The sequence below is a fragment of the Notothenia coriiceps genome, unplaced genomic scaffold (genome assembly GCF_000735185.1).
Source record: "Notothenia coriiceps isolate Sejong01 unplaced genomic scaffold, NC01 NC01_scaffold00018999, whole genome shotgun sequence".
NCBI classification, from domain to species: Eukaryota; Metazoa; Chordata; class Actinopteri; order Perciformes; family Nototheniidae; genus Notothenia; species Notothenia coriiceps.
In genome coordinates, this window is record NW_011351700.1 from 328054 (window position 1) to 336220 (window position 8167).

An 8167-nucleotide genomic window follows, 5' to 3' on the forward strand; every position below is an offset into this window, starting at 1 on the left:
TTCAATTAAACACATTCAATGTTTATTTATTGTAAAAGCAATTGGGCTATTTTAATCTACACACACACACACACACACACACACACACACACACACCCCCACACACACTTCTCCGCCTCATTCTGTTTTCATTTACTCGTTCGTTATCTGACCAGCTTCAATCTTGTAGGCTACTCACCTCGTTTCTTGTAGCCCTCGAAAGGGTTTTGGAGGTTGATGCCTAGGTGAACGTCAGTTGTTTGGCTTTCTTGTCCGCAGCAGCAGAAAGCATTTTCGAATGTTTGAATGAATCAAAGTGGGTCGTCACCGTCGATTTTCTCTTATGCTTCAACACACAGTTGCACGGGGTGCAGAATAGTTTCCCCCCACTTTTTGCCCGGTCTTTAGTAGAAATGTTCGTTGGTAAATGAGATGGATATAGATATTTTCACATTCTGTGATGCGCGAGCTGATGACGTCACGTCAAGACGAGTTGACTTTTTTTTTTCTCAACTTTGTGTGGAAAAATGCGGGGATTATGCGGCCTTTTGATAAATATGCGGCCTTTTAAAAATCTGCGCCATTTGGCTGATTATGCGGTAAATTCTGCGATCGCAGAATCGCGTTTTTCTGGAGGGTCTAATTTATTAGTGCTTTCATGTCAATTCGGCGAACATATGATACATTAAATGATCGTGAGGATGATGATTAAAAATTGTTTGTTTGAGCCGGTCTGCATTTCCTGATGAAAAAACAAACCGATGCTTTTTGTAATTGTAGTACACCAACATGGATTAAACGTGTGGTTTTTTTACCACGATGTTGGGGAAATTAATGGATAAAATGCACGGATTATGATTATCATTATTATCCCCACTCCGATCGGGATACTAGGTCCACGGTTTCCCCGCAGCGAGGCTCCCCCCGTTGACAGTTTACGTGGGCTGGGCTGGGTGCAGTGACGGACTGGCCATCGGGACGAACCCGATGGCCGGTACCCGAAGTGGCCGCGATAATCACTAGCACATCCCCCACTCCCCCCGTTGAACAACTTATTGCCGGTACCGAAGGTGGGCCGGTCCGAGAGTCCCGGTAATGATTTTAAGTCCCCCAGTCCCAACACTGGCTACATGACCGTATGATCGCCCATATTGGCGGACCTAATTCCTAAAATTCTAACAGATACAACATAAACGAATCCTTCCAGGCTCATAATGAGCTCTCAAGACACGTTCAAAATTAAAACTGCATCATCGCTGTTTGAGCTTGCTGCTGTGTGCGCCATCGTGCATTTGCATGCAGATGCTGGGATCCGGACGGTGCAGCTGGAGCTCTTGGCCCGCAATTACGTCACACATACTTTGGCGGGATTTGAAGAATCCCCAAGAAGATCCAGAATATGGTCAACATTGAAGGGGAGATTAATGGTTATCAAAGTACAAATATCCCAAATCAGTTCAGTAACAGTTTCAAGGGGACAATATTTACTAAAATTGATGGGTTTGGATGATGGGTGAAACCCGTGTCACAGGCTCTTTAATTTGGCCATTCCGAGTTTTTGTAGAAACATGGACATGGAAAAATGAACCCTGTGCAGAAGGGCTAGTTCAAGACAACTGCTCCAAAAAGAGTAAGGATTTTTACACCTTTGGGAAGTTGCTGATAAAGAGTCATATTATCAATAAACCAAGAAGTAAAAAATGTAATTAAGCGGTTATACGGTACGTCCACACAACAGTGTTAAAAAGATCTTGGAGGTGGGCGTATCTGAAGTTTGGGGATTTTTTGCGAGTAACAACCAATCACATTAATCTCCCGCCCCCGACATACAAAGCAATAGCAATGTCAAACCGGAGGAACCAGGCATGGAGGGAGGTGGCAGAGACAGTGGGTGAAACTGGTAGGTTTTCGCCTGTTTGGGGATTTTATATCCAGTTTACTTCGTTTTAACATTGCTATTGCTTTGTATGTCGGGGGCGGGAGATTAATGTGATTGGTTGTTACTCGCAAAAAATCCCCAAACTTCAGATACGCCCACCTCCAAGATCTNCCAGGCCTGCAGGCAGACCCCTCTCAATGTTTGGGGCTTATATCATATGTTATATCCATGTAAATACTAAGGTAGACTACAACAAAATGAAGATATGTTACCGTGATTTAATTGTAATACACGTTTCAAAATGATGCAGAAGTAACAACATAGCCTACTGATACCAGTTAGTAAAAACTATGAATTAATGCTGTGACAAGTCTGCAGACAAGACGGCAGGCGGAAAATCTTTTAAAATGCGTGTTTTCTGAATGGAGATTGGATCGATCAGGATAAACCAACCTGTAGCTGCTCCGTCCGAACTCACCACAACGGCATACAGACATAAATAAAGCAGCGACTGTATTCACCATGACATAGACAGTCTGTAGTTTGTTCATGTTTATCTTTTGTCCAGTTTCTGAACAGATATGAAGAGCTGTGAGCTCTGTGTGCTAACAGCTAATGGCTGATGTTTCGGGACATGTTGCGCTGTCGGGTGCTGACCAATCACGAAGCGTCATTTCTTGACTGGCAGCAAAAACAACCAATCACAGCAGTGCTTCTCTGGCTGGCTCTGTCCAATCACAAACAATAAGTGTTCTCCCTAAAGGAATACCCTTTCCATATAAGTTGAAATGCTGTGGTGTTTTGTGAAATGCTGTGGTGTTTTGTGAAATGCTGTGGTGTTTTGTGAAATGCTGTAGTGTTTTGTGTAATGCTGTAGTGTTTTCTCAAATGCTGTGGTGTTTTGTGAAATACTGTGGTGTTTTGTAAAATGCTGTAGCGTTTTCTGAAATGCTGTGGCGTTTTCTGAAATGCTGTAGCGTTTTGTGAAACGCTGTGGCGTTTCCTGAAACGCTGTGGCGTTTTCTGAAACGCTGTGGCTCTTTCTGAAACCCTGTGGCGTTTTCTGAAATGCTGTAGCGTTTTCTGAAATGCTGTGGTTTTTCCTGATGTTGGCATCAATTACATTGGTGACCGCATGTTAATGCTAAATTCATTTTCCTATAGTGTAACATTTCTCAATCAACTGGTTCTCAAGCAGAAAGAAATTCTACAAAAATATTTGCAAATAGTTTTTCATTCAGGTCTGCAGGCGATTTCACTACATGCACATGCTACCACACAATGAGCCCAGCTCCATTTGAAAATATACAGACTCCCCAGTTCTGTCCTCTCTGTATTTTAATGACCTGTGGGGGGACTGTGAGCCAAGAGTGTGACTGTTCACCTGTGCCAGCACACTCAGCCTGGCCTGCATCCAAACCAGCTTTGAGCAGAACCAGAAATGGGCTCAGACCATCATGAACCAGGATCCTTTAAATCTCCCCATCCATCCATTCCATCCATCTATCCTGCTAACATCCCTCCACCCACCCCAACTCTCCATTTCCCATTGGCCCTGGAGTCTGGGCTGTACGAGACTCTAGCGTGACAATGTGTGTATGCGTTTGTCTACATTGTGTGTGATTGTGTACCTGCATGGATATCTACGTGTGTATGCATTGCGTCCCTGCAGGTACATTTGTGCGTGTGTGTAGTGTACGGTGTCAAGGAGCCTGGCGTGTGTTATTCTCTCTACAGTCACACTGTCTTTCATCAGGCCCCGTCCTGCAGCCCACAGACTCTCAGTATACGGTTTCATAGTCTAGGGCCCCCGTCTGCTGTAGCACGTGGGTGGATGATTTCTAACACATGGGAACCTTGGGAGCCCACGCAATGCTGGAACAATAGAGGACCTGTCAGAATCAGAGCTCTGGAAGAGGACAAGACTGCAGGCGGTGATGATGTCAGAATCATTCACACCCACCCACACTTCATCCGCCCTTCTTGGTTATCAGTCACAGGGACGCATGCACACATACAGAAGCATCCACATGTGCAAAAACAAAAGTATCGCATGACAATACATACACATTTACCTTAAGCTCCTACTGTAAATGTGCAAGAACATGTGACAATACCGAGAGGACCCATGAACCTCACCCCAAGTCCCAATATTTGGATAGATGGGATAGCAATGTCGCCCGGTAAATCCACTACTTTAATCCAGAAATGTAAACTTTGGGATGGAACCACTTTTTGAAAACTCATGGTTTATTGGTCATGATTCCTATGGTTTTGAGAAAATGTATCATGAGCGCTTAGCTTATCCCTTGCCTTTCTATCTAGCATCACAGTAAGCTTGGTATTTTGAGTGTGTATCCTGGCTATCATATGGATTGGCATGATATGTGCATCAATATGACACCTGCAGCGACCCCCCGGGTTTTCATCTGAAAACAATAGACATTCTCTTCAGAATCAGCTGTTTAGTGTTTATTAGCTCATCTTAGCAAGTTGACATGCTAAACTAAGATGGTTCACATGCCTCATCAAACATATTTTTAGTGACTGTGTTCCCATATCATTACAATTAACTTGACTTCAATGTTATTTATAAAAATGGAAGTGATTTCCTAAACTATAAATAAAGTCCCAGGATGTTTAAGCCAGGAATTCCCTTACCTCCAATTTTCAGGGTCTTCCAAGTCTGCCAGCATGATTTGTGTTTATGTCTGTATACACGGCTAAGTTTATGCACTCATATGTGTGTGCACCCTGTGTGTTCAAAATCCCACTCAAAGCCCTGAGGATTAGCCTTCTCAGAGCAGCCGTTCTCCAGCTGCAGGCCTCTTGCACGCCCAGTGGATAGCAATCTCACTTCCTGTGACACCTCCGCCTCCCTGAAAGTGAGAACCAGCACTCCAGCTTTACGTGGGCTAGTGGATAGTCTGCATTTTAGCAAGTTGGCAGAATGTCAACAGGATTATGATGGTTTTATGTTGAACATTATTTGTCAAGTCTTTGGGGGCTGGTTTTGTGGAGAGTCTAGCTAATATACATGGTGTATCTGCAGAATAAGAAAAGGTTTTTGCGGCATAAACAGAAAGACAATAGCCAGTTATTGTAAACCCATCTTGTCAAAATCAAAGTATAGACACCAGTTTAATTTTTCTTTTTTGTCTGGAAACAGACTCAGGAGCGACAAGAAAATCCACCCTGCTTGTCTGTCAGTTCTGGCGAAATACCAGGCAATACAATACGGTTGAAAGACAAGGAGAGAATGTGGGTAGCTTGGGTAATGAGTGGAGTTGCTGACTGTTTGGAGGTTTAGAGTCAGGGAGAGGGAAAACAGAGCGGTTCCCAACGGTCAACTGGAGTCCGGTGAGGCCACAGCACACGCCAAGCACTGAGAGTGAGGAAAGCAATCCATCAGAGGTCCACAGAAGGAAAAGGAGGGGGGGTGGCCGCAACACTGGGCCAAACCATAACAGTATGTGTGTGTGTGGCCATTGTTAGCTGCTCAGGGTCATAGTGTGTTGTTGGTAGCCTCCGGACCCTCTGATTTCAGTGGGAGTCAATACCTTCAGACACTCCCAAGAGGGGGGCAGGGGCGACCTGTGGGAATGTGCCGTCTCTTTTTATTCCACACAGACACAAACATGCCAAGCAATGGGAATGCCATATTTATACTAAATGAGAAACAATGTTGTAGTTGAGATAAGATATTTTGTTTTACGTATATAATATACAAACTGTTATGGTTTTGAATAATCTTCAATCTAATAGTGTTTTCATTTTATTTATTTTAGAAGTACTGTGCTGCCTCCCACCCCACTGACAACAAGCATGATCCGTCATCTTGAAAAGTGTGAATGCCTCTGTGTACACTAAATAGAATCATTATCTGATTGTATTATCTGCTGATGATTGATAACCTCAAGTGAGAATACATTGATACATGTTGGAGTTCTTCAAGTCAGCATCCTGGGCCCCCTCCCTTTTACATTAGTTTGTTTAATGTTTAACTGCTTTGTTTTAATGGCATATGTTTCATGCATTTCATTTAGCATATATTTTACTTTTATTTATTTGTATCGAAACTACTATAACAAATATTATGATATTTTTATCTGAACTGGATCAAGTGAAATCAATCAAATTAAGCTACATAAGGTCAGTTAAATAGTAACAATCCCGGACACATAATGTGATTCTTGTCTTGGTAAAACAACAGAACCGTGGGATTACCTCTATGTTTGTTTGAATGTTTACTCTGGGCCAGGTTAGCCTCCTCCCCACTGACAGCAACACGAGCCATTACTGCAGACCATCTGTGGACACGGGTCAATGTTGACCTACCGCACTCCAAACACCATTTAACTCAATCCAGAGGGAATCAGTCAGACCAGCAGCAACACAAATATGGCCAATGCAAAAACATACCTGTCTGTACTGTTTGGACTTGATTACCATTTGGACATGCGGTTCCACCAACCTACCACTGACAATAATATGGCATATTCTAATTTGAGTACTCTGCATTTGTAAACGTATTAATAGATCTTGCTATTTGGATTTAACAAAAATATTATATTGATAAGTCCTCAGAAAAAAGGATTCCATGCACAAAACATAGAATTACAGGAAAACTACTAATTAATTTGTTAAAGAAAAAAGACACAAAAGCTATATTTCCCCTTTTGCATTAAAAATAAACAATGACAAACAATTTTCCTTGATGGTGTTAAAACTATGTTGTCATTATTTTTTTCCTCATCATAGCCCCGGTTAAAGAATTAAGGGGAGTTTGTTAGTAGGGCAGGTTTTTTAATGTGCCGGTGAGCGATGAAATATGATCCAGGAAGTCCAGTTTGAGTAATAGATCCAGTGTTTTGGCTCATCAGACTCCACTGCACAGCAGTTTATACTACTCTGACACATGAGTTTAAAAATCATTTATCTTTTGTCCCAATGAATGCCAGATAAACAGTCATACAGTATACATGCTTTACTGGAACCTACCAAAATGTGCTTGCACATAGTATATTTAATTGGACAATGCAGCACCTTGATGAGGGCATTGCATGCTATCCGAAATATCTTGAGCAGAGTTTACCCTGTCTATTTCTGTTAAATCCTTTTCACAGAGCTGTTGTCTGTCGGAGTATAGCCTAATCCCCTGAGACTCCTAGCCTCCTGATCCGTTTTCTAAAGAGACTGGGCACCACACAATCATAGCTTTGAAGAAAATCCGTTTGGGACGTGAGTGCTGTAAAATAAGAAATGTATCTGTGGAAGTCTTCAGGAAAGCATGTCGATTTTGTAGCCACAGCTTGAAATTAAGCTCTTTAGGCCCCGACACTTCCTACTGTCAGACTGCCCGATTATTATGGGCATTTAACACCACATCAAAAAGAGTGGCAGATATACCAAATTCGTGCTATAATCGTGGGCACCAGCTGGTGTGAAACAACTGGCTGTGTCACTATACCTTAATCCCATCCTACAGAGGACAGGAACTCTCACAGGGACTGCCCTCAACCCTCTAAACACCTGGTGAAGCCAGTGGCCAGAAATGCCACCAACCTGCTATACATCATCATCACCAGCTTTCATGACCCTAAAGCCAGTCTTCATCACTCTCTGTCCTCTTCCATCATTTATTTTCCATTGCCTGACTGGCTGCTGGTCTGCGCACACAAACATTCCTGGACAGGAAAGCTACCCTACACCGATTACATTTAGGCTTGCCTCTGTCTGAGGGGGAAGTCTCAGCATCCACAAGTGTTGGCTGCCCTGGCTGTAAACCAATTCCTGCCAGGCTATCAGCTTTCAGCCCCCCAGTCCCTGAGTTATTACAGCGCGGCTGTTTACAGCAGCACTAGCCCAGCGTGGTCTGGTCCAGCTGAGCTTTGCATTCAGCCCTCACCCCCCCGCCTTGTCTCCAACCACACAGTGTGCTGAGGGCTTCCGACGCAGGTGTCTGAAACTTTCTTCTCCTCCTGCTGTCAATCCCTCTCCTTTTTGACGAGGGCTTTAATTCCCTGTACTCACACTGCTTGGTTCCCTCCCACGCTCCTTCTCTCACTCTGTCTTTCTTGCTGGGTTAGTCGTCTCACAAAGGCAGTCCAGATAGTTCTCATTTAGCCTGTTGAGTTCAGGACTCACTATCTCGCTGCAGACCACAGAGCTTGAATGCTGTCCATCTCTCTGTCACACACACACAAACACAACACACCACACACACACACACACACACACACACACACACACACACACACGCACACGCACACACGTACACACACACTGCAGGGATTTAAAGGACTTGCA